At 42.4% G+C, this 12,700-nt stretch overlaps 1 protein-coding gene across 9 annotated transcripts in view; it reads left to right on the plus strand.

Moving 5' to 3' along the window:
• Nucleotides 1–12,700, plus strand: part of HnRNP-K (Heterogeneous nuclear ribonucleoprotein K) — a gene marked incomplete at its 3' end in the record, with an annotated part of 884,016 nt that overhangs the window by 700,740 nt on the left and 170,576 nt on the right. The window contains 1 exon segment of one of the 9 annotated variants that reach the window (XM_070091465.1): nt 10,678–10,756. 9 annotated transcript variants of the gene reach the window in all.

The following is a 12,700-nucleotide window of genomic DNA, read 5'->3' on the forward strand; positions in this document are numbered from 1 at the left end:
AGATGTTGGCTCTTTCAATTTTAGTCTATAATTTTTTCGACAGAAAATATACTTATGATCTTAAATATTCGTACTTAACGAATGTTTTTCACGATATTGCAGTCACTTTTTCATGGTTGTTGTAGGTGATAGTGTGACGATAGTAAGCGGCGCACACGGAGCCTAGACGCCTCGCACAACCTTGCATTGTCTCTAGTATTAGTTGGGTTAATTGTGAGTTAGTATCCTTACAAATTACCGTTACTTAATTGCAGGAAATCCTGCACGCTTTTGTAGACTGGTATCAACCTTAGTAATTGCCTGCATATATTGTGCTTACAAGTTTGTGGTATTAATTCTGAAGTATGGTATTTTACTACATTCTCGTCATAGGTGAGTACAAATAGAAAGCACGTCTGTCTCGCACTCAGATGGAGGATCAAGCCTCCACCTCGTCTCGCGCTGAATGACCCACTTGTCGGTTTTTCAAACCATTCATCACAACTGTCAGACACTGCAGCATCATGGGATCTTGTTACAAAGAATTCTTCAACACTTGTCCAACCTTTGGACGAAGACCTACTTCGACTAGTGGATGATACCACTATGACCTCACCTCCTCCTGCTTCGCCTCACCTCACTACAGTATATAAGCCACGTCTACGGCCCTATGCTGTACATTCTACAAGATTGATGGACTGAACACATCGACTCCAGGCTGAGGGACTGATTACCTCAAACTCCTCTCCTTACGCCTTTCTACTTTGTATTGGACTGATGAAGCCACTGTGTGGCGAAACGTTTCCTGAATAAAGATTCCCAATTGTTGCATAAGTGTCTCATTATTCAGTTTATATGTGGCATGGTTATTTTCCTGTCCAACATTTAGAACTTTGCATTTGTCTATATTAAACTGCATCTGCTACTTCTCCGACCATTGCATCAGTCTATTCAAATCATCCTGGAGTGCTCTAGTGTCCTCATTAGAATGAATTGGACGGCCTATTTTGGTGTCATCAGCAAATTTGCGTATGTCGCTATTTATTCCCTCATCTATGTCGTTTATGTAAATTGTGAACAACAAGGGGCCCAACACTGACCCCTGCGGAACACCGCTTGTGACGTGCCCCCATTCTGATTTCTCCCCATTTATGTAAACTCTCTGCTGCCTGTTTGTCAACCATGCGTCTACCCAGGAAAAAATTTCTCCTATTCCGTGTGCCTTAAGTTTCCTCAATAGCCTCTGATGTGGAACTCTGTCGAAAGCCTTACTGAAGTCCATATACACAATATTATATTCATTACCATGATCTACCTCCTCAAACACCTTAGTGAAAAAAGTTAGTAAATTCGTAAGACAGGAACGCCCCTTTGTAAAACCGTGTTGAGATTCATTAATCAATTTATGCCTATCAAATACACGAGTGGGTGTGGGTGGGTGTGAGTTGGACCCGACTAGCTTGTGCTACTAGGTCTAATGTACTGCTCTTCCCTTAAGTGACGTGTCTGACCTCACTAGGTCAAGGCATTGCCTTAAGCTTGTGAGAGAATTGGAGCTGCCTCGTATAGGCCAGTAGGCCTGTTGCAGTGTTCCTTGTTTCTTATATTCTTAAGATGGCTACGAATTTCCTCGGCAATTATTGATTCCATAAATTTTCCCACTATGGAGGTAAGGCTTATTGGTCTTTAGTTGTTTACTAAACATTTATCATTTATGTCCTACAGTATTTATAGTTGTAGTATTTTAAACTAATACTACTGATATTTATTCCGAAAATGAACGAGTCTTTTTTTTTTTTTTCTGTCTAGCATGATGATAATCCTACCTTGTTGACACCCAGTCCTGAACTCTTACAGTTTTTTCAAGATGCCCGACAAGAGGCAAAAAAAAAAAAAATAATAGTAGGTATTAGGTTGGTAGACAGCAAGTGTCAAACGGAAGCCAGTTACATATTTTTCACTTTTTTTTTTTTTTTAGGACTGTTGGTCTTTGATTTCGTCTCGTGTGCCTGAAGATAGTATATATATTTTACAAACGTATACTTACATTCAGGTCACATTATATTGCGGGTTTCTTAATAGTTTTTATTTTTGTATTTTTTTTTTCTAAATCAGCAGACCTTGTCTAACACTAGATCGCGGTAATGATCGCCTAAACCATTAAGATATAACTGATAGACGGAAAATGGTGATGGTGGGGGAGGGGAGGGTGGAAATGAGAGATTGTGTGATGGGCTGCGTTCAAATCACCAGCAGAGGTGTTATAATGTATAGTGGTGAGAGTGATGTGGGGTATACAAGTGACATGATGGTATAATTATATTAGAGGATCTGTCATTTGGGAAGTACAGTCAAGCAAATGCAACGAAGGCCAGGAAAATGAAAGGATGGATATTGGCAACTTTTAAAACAGAAGCAACGTCAGTGATGGAACTTTCCATATCACTTGCGCTCTCACGGCATGAGTATTATTCTGTGCTCACAGTACCTCTCAGAGCAAGAGAAAAACCAGAGCTGGTAAGTAACCTGCTCGCATAGACTCAGTAAAACGTTTTAACAATTGGTAACATAAAAACACTAGGATTATTCTCTCTGGAACCGAGAATATATACATGGGAGATATAAGAACATAAGAACATAAGAACGAAGGAACACTGCAGAAGGCCTACTGGCCCATGCGAGGCAGGTCCAAGTCCCTACCGGCTTAAGCCAATGCACCCAACCTAGTCAGGTCAGGTCACATTGACTCAAGGGAGGAACACGGCAACCGACCCGTTAGCACAAGCTATCAGGTCTAACTCACACCCACCCACATCTACTCATGTATTTATCCAACCTATTTTTAAAGCTACACAACGTTCTGGCCTCTATAACGGTACTTGGGAGTTTGTTCCACTCATCCACAACTCTATTACCAAACCAGTACTTTCCTATATCCCTCCTGAATCTGAATTTTTCCAACTTAAAACCATTGCTGCGAGTCCTGTCTAGGCTAGATATTATCAGCACACTATTTACATCCCCTTTATTTATTCCTGTCTTCCACTTATAAACCTCAATCATATCCCCCCTAATTCTACGTCTTTCTAGAGAGTGCAGTTTCAGGGCCCTTAGTCTATCCTCATAGGGAAGGTTTCTGATACATGGGATCATCTTTGTCATCCTCCTTTGTACATTTTCCAGAGAATTTATATCCATTCTGTAATACGGTGACCAAAACTGTGCAGCATAATCTAAATGAGGCCTAACCAAGGATGTATAGAGTTGAAGAACAACCTGAGGACTCCTATTATTTATGCTTCTTGATATGAAGCCAAGGATTCTATTAGCTTTATTGCGAACACTTATGCACTGTTGTCTTGGTTTCAGATTACTGCTAACCAGAACTCCTAAATCTTTTTCGCAATCCGTAATATTAAGATCTACATTATTTAGTTTATATGTGGCATGGTTATTGTCCTGTCCAACATTTAGAACTTTGCATTTGTCTATATTAAACTGCATCTGCCACTTCTCCGACCACTGCATCAGTCTATTCAAATCTTCCTGGAGTGCTCGAATGTCCTCGTCAGAATGAATTCGACGGCCTATTTTGGTGTCATCGGCAAACTTGCCGATGTCGCTCTTTATGCCCTCATCTATGTCGTTTATGTAGATTGTGAACAGCAGGGGGCCCAACACTGACCCCTGTGGAACACCGCTCGTGACGCTTCCCCACTCTGATTTCTCCCCATTTATGCAAACTCTCTGCTGCCTATTTGTCAACCATGCCTCTATCCAGGAAAAAATTTCTCCTCCTATTCCATGTGCTTTAATTTTCCTCAATAGTCTCTGATGTGGGACCCTGTCAAAAGCCTTACTGAAGTCCATATACACAATATCATATTCGTTACCATGATCTACCTCCTCAAATACCTTAGTGAAAAAAGTTAATAAATTCGTAAGGCAGGAACGTCCCTTTGTAAAACCATGCTGAGATTCGTTGATTAATTTATGCTTTTCAAGGTGGCTACGAACTGCCTCGGCAATTATTGATTCCATAAATTTTCCCACTATGGAGGTTAGGCTTATTGGTCTATAGTTCGAAGCTAAGGACCTGTCACCTGTTTTGAGGGAACATTAAAATGGTATAAAATACCGACAGGTTGTTAGGTAAGACACATATGCAACAGTTAGATATCTTTATTTCGAAATGTTTCGCCTACACAGTAGGCTTCTTCAGTCGAGTACAGAAAAGTTGATAGAAGCAGAAGAGACTTGAAGACGATGTAATCAGTCCATCACCCTTGAAGTTTTGAGGTGGTCAGTCCCTCAGTCTGGAGAAGAGTATTGTTCCATAGTCTGAAACAATATGTAGCTGAAGTGACAGGGTGGAGCCTTATATACCGCCAAGTGGTGAGATGTAGGCTACCAGTAGAAGTAAGAATGAAGAATGAATGTGTAGGCGAAACGTTTCGAAATAAAGATAACTAACTGTTGCATATGTGTCTTACCTAACAGATATCTGAGGGCCTAGTCCCTAACCTGCATGGTGCAGGGTAGGGAGTGGAAGATATGTACTGAGTGTTCATTATTACACAGGGAAGGCTTCTCTCTAATGGTGTACAGAGACTACTGTTGCCAGCTCATAGGTAGTGGATAGTGTGAACACCACAGTGATTTCATGTTTAAAGTGTGGTCTGTGGCTTTAAAATATTGGCGTATGGTACTAAATGGGGGTTCACTTAGTTGCCTCTTGTTCTAATAGTCCTTATTTTATTTTGTTTTTATTCTACATTCTCTTTTCTGTTACTTATGTTAATTTGATGTTTAGCATATGTTTAGCTGTGATTCTTATAGTTTATTTTCTTTGATTTTGTACAATAAGTGAATGCTAGGGTGTTGGAGAGAGGTGTGGAATTAAAAGGTAAAGATTCTAAAAAAATAGGAGTTGTCACAATTAATTTTTGCCTATGACCCCTGATTATCTTCAAGAGAGAGCTGGACAGATACCTAAAGTCAGTGCCGGATCAGCCGGGCTGTGGTTCGTACGTTGGACTACGTGCGGCCAACAGTAACAGCCTCCTTGATCAGGCCCTGATCCACTGGTAGACCTGGTCGTGGACCGGGCCGCGGGGGCGTTGATCCCCGGAATACCCTCCAGGTAGATGACATGGTGTTTTTTGGGAGATTCTGAAGAGAAGTTGCAAAGGTTGGTAGACGAATTTGGAAGAGCATGTCAAAGAAGAAAATTAAAAGTGAACATAAGAAAGAGCAAGGTGATGAGGGTATCAAATAATTTATAAGGTAATGAAAGATTGGATATCAGAAGGGAGGAAGTGAATGTGCTCAGATATTTGGCATATAGGTCTATAAAACACAAGGTGGACCACAGAATTAACGAGAGGAAAAAGATGAGTTGTGCATTGAGGCATCTGTGGAAACAGTGAACGTTTTCCATGGAGGCAAAAAGGGGAATGTATAAAAGTATAGTGGTACCACCGATGTTATATGGGTTGTGAATGTTGCAACAAGGAGGAAACTGGAGGGAGTAGAGATATTGTGTCTCCTCTAACCTTTCTTCGAATAAATAACAAAAAGGCACAATACCGTGACTGGAACGATACTCAAATAACCCGCACATAAAAGACAGAAGCTTGCCCCTTCCATTAAGTTTAAAGCTGAATGGGAATCTAATTCCTTACTTCCTTTCCTTGATGTCCATGTCCACCGCTCAGATACAGGTTTTTCCTTTTCCGTTTACCGTAAACCTATGCACAGTGGCATGTACATTCACTACTTTTCCTATCATGCTTCCCCTGTCAAGAAAAGTGTTCTTATCTCCCTCTTTCTCCGTGCCCTCCGCATCTGTGATCCTCAGTTCCTTCCAGCAGAAATTTCCACTCTTTATAATTCGTTCTCCCGTCTTGGCTACCCTTCCCATTTCATAGACTCTGCCCTCTCACGTGCTAAACGCAATTTCTTCTCTCCCAAACTCTCTACTCATGGGAACTCTTCTATCCTCTGCCTTCCCTACATTTCCGGTCTTTCTAATCTCAACAATTCTCTCCGTCCCTTAGACATCAAGCTTACCTTCCGCCAGACTAACACTCTTCGCACTAATCTCGTTCATACCTCTCCTCCCTCTACAGATGTTCCTGGTGTCTACTCTATTTCTTGCTCCTCCTGTCCTCTTCAATACTTTGGAGAAACTGGTCGATCTCTTTCTGACAGACTTAGGGAGCACAAAAATAGTGTTAGGCTTGCCGACACTAACAATACTCTTTTCTGTCACGTCAGAGATCATAGCCATCCTATTGACTGGTCTTCTGCTAAAACTGTCTTCCCTACTTCCAACTCGAACAGTCGCCGTTTAGTTGAATCCTCTCTTATACACAACTTTCCTTGTATGAACCTTAGCCCTGGCTTCGTCTCTGTAGATGCCTTCCTCTCCCACTACATTGTAAAATGCTCCAAACTTCAGAACACCCGTGACTTAACCTGAATCCTCATTTTTCTTTTTCTTCTTCTTCTTCTTCTTTTTCTTCTTCCTCTTCCCTTTTCCTCTCTCCTTTTCTCCTCTGGGTTGTCTTTCTCTCTCCTGTCTCGTGTTTCTGTTCCTTCTTTATTTTATTTCACCACTTCCCCTTTCACGCACCTCGGTGCGCTTGCTCTCCCTCTGTGGGTTTCTAGCTCTCTTGCAGTGCTCCCCTTCCTTTGTATTTGACTGGCTCGTCTTCCTTATTTCCCACTTCTACCACTACCACTACTACTACCTCTTCTTCTTCTACTACATCTACTGATGAAATTAGACACATGTGCGGCGTCTGGTTGTCTTTGTTGTGGACGTTTCGCCATCCAGTGGCTGTCTGGATGGCGAAACGTCTACGGTGGGGATGCCCGGGTGTTGTGCGTGTGTCATTTCATCCTGTCGGTATTATATACAATTCTTGTACTACTACTACTACTACTACTACCACTACTACTACCTCCACCTCTTCCTGCCTATATATAGCCGTCCTGCTCCTTCTCTGTTAGTGTGACTTTGTCAATGGTCCAAGTCGGACCGAAACGTCGTCGTAAGCTTCTGTCTTTTATGTGCGGGTTATTTGACTTTCTTCGAATGACTCCCACCCAGCTTTCCCTACACTGCAGATTTATAAATGCTCCAAATCATTCTTGTTCTCTTCTCTAAATGTGTGAACCACCTCAACAACCCCTCTTCAACTCTCTGGATAATACTGTCAGGAAAAGGTTTTGTATGCGAGGGTCTTAGACAACCAGCAAGCGTGTTAGGAGCGAGTAGAGGCAAATGGTTTTTATGGCTTGATGTGCTGTTGGAGTGCAGGCAAGGTAACATTTATGAAGAGATTCAGGGAAACCGGTTAGCCAGACTTGAGTCCTGGAGGTGGTAAGTACATTGCCTGCACTCTGAAAGACGGGCGGGGATATTTGCAGTTTTGAACTGCAGTGTTGGAGTGAGTAATAATGAAAGTGTTTCTCCCTTTACAGGTCACCCTTCCTCGGTGGGAGACAGCCTTTGTTATAAATATTGTTAATTGCTTAAAACCACTCTTTCGTGGATGCTTTACTGTGTATACTGCTCGTGAAGACTGATACTCCAAACGGGAGGAGAATGAAGCTAGTCTTGTAGCTTCTATGGCCTCGTATGTGCTGACATCAGGGGTAACATGTCCAGTGGTATTGGGCACCTGGTGTTTGAAGCATTGATGGCTGAGTGGACTTAGACGTCTCGGAATTTTGGCGGGCTACTCATGACGCATACTAAAGGGTCGAGGGTTCGATACCCGGCCAGTCGCAGTATTTTTAATTTCTTAACAATCGTTCATGGATACATTAATATATATATGTCGTGCCGAATAGGCAGAACTTGCGATCTTGGCTTAAATAGCAATGCTCATCTTGCCATATAAGACAAGTTAAAATTTGTGTATGCAATAATTTCGCCAAAATCATTCTGAACCTAACGAAAAAAATGTTTGCTTAATATTAAATTACTGTAAACAAATCTAAAATATATTTAGTTGGGTTAGGCTAAAAAAATTGCGCTTGTTATAATAAGGTTAGGTAAGTTTTCTAAGATTCTTTTGGTGCAAAATTATAAATTTTTTACATTAACATTAATGAAAAAAAGATATCTTAAAACGTATAAGAGAAAATTTCAGAAAGGACTTAATTTCAAACGAGTTCTTGCTAATTGACCAGTTTTACATATTCGGCACGACATTATATATATATATATATATATATATATATATATATATATATATATATATATATATATATATATATATATATATATATACATACATACATATATGCACGCACACACGCACGCCTCAAACTGGCGAGGTAAGCCTAGTCAGCAAGGGTCTTTGCTGCCAAATAAGTAGAGTAAAAATTTGTTTGACATAAATCAGCGGAAATCACTCTAAACACAACTAAAAAAAATGTATATATTTTATTTTAAGTAATATCAAATAAATTTAAAATGATGTGTGATATATTTAGTAGAATTTGGGTAAAAAATTCCGTTAAAGTGAGGTTTCTAGGTTAGGTTTGGTCAAAAAAAATATTTTTTTTTTTACATTGTCGGTGCAAAATAATATGTCTATCTGATTTTTTAAAAGTTCAGTTTTCAAGGGAATTCGTGCGGAATTCCATTGAAAACTTGCGATTTTGGCTTAAATAGCAATGTTTTTCTTGCCGAATAAGGCCAGCGAAAATTTGTGTTTGCAATAATTTCGCAAAAATCATTCTGAACCCAACCAAAAATATATATTTCATTGTGTTTGTTTATTATTAAATTATTGTAAACTTATCTAAAACATATTTAGTTGGATTAGGCTAAATTAAATGGCGCTTGTTATAATAAGGTTAGTTAGTTTTCTAAGGTTTTGGTACAAAATTATTAATTTTTATATTAACATAAATGAAAAAAATATGTATCTTTAAACGTATAAGATCAAATTTTATGAAGGAATAAATTTTTACCCATTCGGCACGACATTACACACACACACACACACACACACACACACACACACACACACACACACACACACACACACTACCACACACACTACCACACACACTACCACACACACTACCACACACACACTACCACACACACTACCACACACACTACCACACACACTACCATACACACTACCATACACACATACACACACACACACACTACCACACACACTACCACACACACTACCACACACACTACCACACACACTACCACACACACATACACACACACATACACACACACATACACACACACACACACACACACAACCACACACACTACCACACACACTACCACACACACTACCACACACACTACCACACACACTACCACACACACTACCACACACACACACTACCACACACACACACTACCACACACACACACACTACCACACACACTACCACACACACATACACACACACATACACACACATACACACATACACACAACCACACACACTACCACACACACACACATACACACAACCACACACACTACCACACACACTACCACACACACTACCACACACACTACCCCACACACTACCACACACTCTACCACACACACATACACACACACATACACACACACATACACACACATACACACAACCACACACACTACCACACACACTACCACACACACACACTACCACACACACACACTACCACACACACTACCACACACACTACCACACACACTACCACACACACACACACACACACACACACACACACACACACACACACACACACACACACACACACACACACACACACACACACACACACACACACTACCACACACACTACCACACACACTACCACACACTACCACACACTACCACACACACTACCACACACACTACCACACACACACACACACACACACACACACACACACACACACACACACACACAACCACACACACTACCACACACACTACCACACACACACACTACCACACACACTACCACACACACATACACACACACACACATACACACACACATACACACACACACACACACACACACACACACACACACACACACACACACATACATACACAGACACACAGACACACACACGCGCGCGCGCGCACACACACGTACGTACGTCTTTTACAAGGGAGGAGAGTTGGTGTTGGGGTGAGGGAGGAACAGTGAGAGAAGTGTTGGAATGAAGAAGTGTCAGGATGAGGGAAGGATAGTGAAAGAGAAGTGTGGAAGTGAAGGAGAAGTGTTAGCGTGTCACTGCTACCCTCTTAGAGGGACGCCAATGCCTTCCCCCTCCCCCTCCCTCTCCCCCCCCCCTCTACCTGCCTAGTTGCCAGGCAGCATATTTGTTTCTTTACTTTGATGTTGGTATAATTAGCGAGATTATGCGTTGAGGATGTGTAGAGGCAGTTGAAGTGTTTGTTGGCGGGGTGTGGTTGGTGGTGGTGATGAGGGAGATGTGAGGGTGAAGGAGGGAGGGATGTGTGGACGGGTGGCAGCAAGACTGTGCTGTGAGAGTGAGGTGTGCAGCTTCCCTCCTCCGCCAGTCCTTCTCACCTGCACTTAGTGATCACAGGTGGCCCCAGCCGCTCCCCATCCCTCTTCTTACTCGCCGCCCTCCCTCCCCCGCCCCTGCTATACCCCCACCCTTTACCCCCTCCCTCCAATTCCATCCATCTTCGGTGTTAGCAGAAGCAAGACTGAGGAGAGAAGTGTATCACGGCGTGTGTCCTGGTAAGTGATGTTAACATGTTAGATGTAATGTAGCAACACGTGTTCAGTCACTGCTGAATGGCTTCTTGCTGTGGCAGACATCACCATGGAACTATGTTGATGCCCGGGGTATGTTCTTATGTCGGGCACCGGATAATGAGCAGTCTGACGTGGTGGCAAACACTGCCATATCGAATGTACTCTACATCAGGCTTTTATTTCGGTGACTTTCCGAGTCGAGTACGTTATTATACGTTGCTCTTCTGTAGGGCCCATCGGAGCCCTACAGAAGAGCAACAAGTTATACACGATTTGGCATAATGTGGGTGTCACTTGACTCGTGGACACACTTGTGAGGAATCCTCTGCCTCAGTACAGCTTGTAGCTCGCGCTTCACTCTCAAATACACTCTAATATGCAAAAATGTTCTGCCTTGAAGGTTATAGTTATGAATTTTAGAGCTACTGAGGTATCTTGTCCGGACCGTTCTTGGGAAAACGAATAAATAATAATAATAATAATAATAATAATAATAATAATAATTGTCGTATCTGAGCGCCTCTGCGAAGACAGAGGGTGGGTGTGGTAATGTCCGAAGATCTCAACTTCAAGGACCACAGCAATATTGGCCACTATTACATCTGCGAGGAAACTAATAGGATGGATAGTGAGAATATTCAAGACGAGATGCTAAGCCAATGATGATCCTTTTTAAATCACTTGTTCGCTCTAGGCTGGAATACTGCTGTACATTAACATCCCCATTCAAGGCAGGTGAAATTGCAGATCTAGAGAATGTACAGAGAACCTTTACTGCACGTGTAAGTTCTGTTAAACACCTTAACTACTGGGAACGCTTGGAAGCACTTAACTTGTACTCAGTGGAGCTAAGGCGAGAGAGAGATATAATCTACACCTGGATGATTCTGGAGGGACTGGTTCCTAATATGCACACAGAAATCACTCCCTACGAATGCAAAAGACTTGGCAGGCGATGCAGCATACCCCCCAGTGAAAGGTAGGGGGGGCCACTAGTACACTAGAGAAAACACAATAAGTGTCCGGGGCCCAAGACTGTTCAACAGCCTCCTACCAGCCATATGGGGCATTACCAGTAGACCCTTGGTTGTCTTCAAGAGGGAGCTGTGTTCAGTGGTCAGTCGTCACGTGAGGTCACAGACCCTGAGCTGCTTTGGGGATTAGCGTGGACGGTTACAAAGCATGGCTTGCTTCTGCAGTGTTTTAAAAACTGAGTTTGGAGAGTTGAAGGAGGAGGTCTTGCTTCTCCAGGAGGAGATTAGGAGGCTGAAGGTCCACCTCAATGGGCCTGGGAGAGAGTGTGAGGTGGTTGGAGATGTGGGGAATGAGGCTTCTAGCAGTGAGGTGCAGTCTGTCTCTCACTGTGAGGAGGCTGTAGGTGGGGAGGTAGCAACGGGTACCAGCAGTGAGGTGCAGCCCAGCACCTGCTACAAGTGGCGAGTTGTTCACAGTAATGGGAGGCGCATCAGAGTAAGGAAAGTTAAGAGTGAAGATCTGAAGGTAGGAAATCGCTTCTCTGTTCTCCAGGATGAATGTACTTCAGTGGCCAGTGAAGGTAAGGGTACTACTGCCCCTGCTAATGAAGGTAAGCGCATTCTTGTGGTTGGTGACTCTCAGGTAAGATATGTTGACCGTGCTTTTTGTAATAGGAATAAGAAGATGAGAGATAGAGTGTGCTTCCCTGGAGCTGGTGTTGGGGACATTGTCAACAGACTGGATAATATCATGTCAGGTAATGGGAACAAGCCCATTATCTGTCTCAGTGCTGGTGGAAATGATATTGGGAAGGGTAGGAGAGAAGAGCTGCTAGATAAGTACAGGTCAGCTATAGATTTCATTAAGTCTAAGGGAGGGATCCCAATCATATGTAGCATCTTGCCTAGAAGGGGAGTAGGAAATGAATGGTTGTCTAGGGCAATTGGTGTA

This window comes from Cherax quadricarinatus, chromosome 35 (assembly GCF_038502225.1).
Source record: "Cherax quadricarinatus isolate ZL_2023a chromosome 35, ASM3850222v1, whole genome shotgun sequence".
Classification (NCBI taxonomy): domain Eukaryota; kingdom Metazoa; phylum Arthropoda; class Malacostraca; order Decapoda; family Parastacidae; genus Cherax; species Cherax quadricarinatus.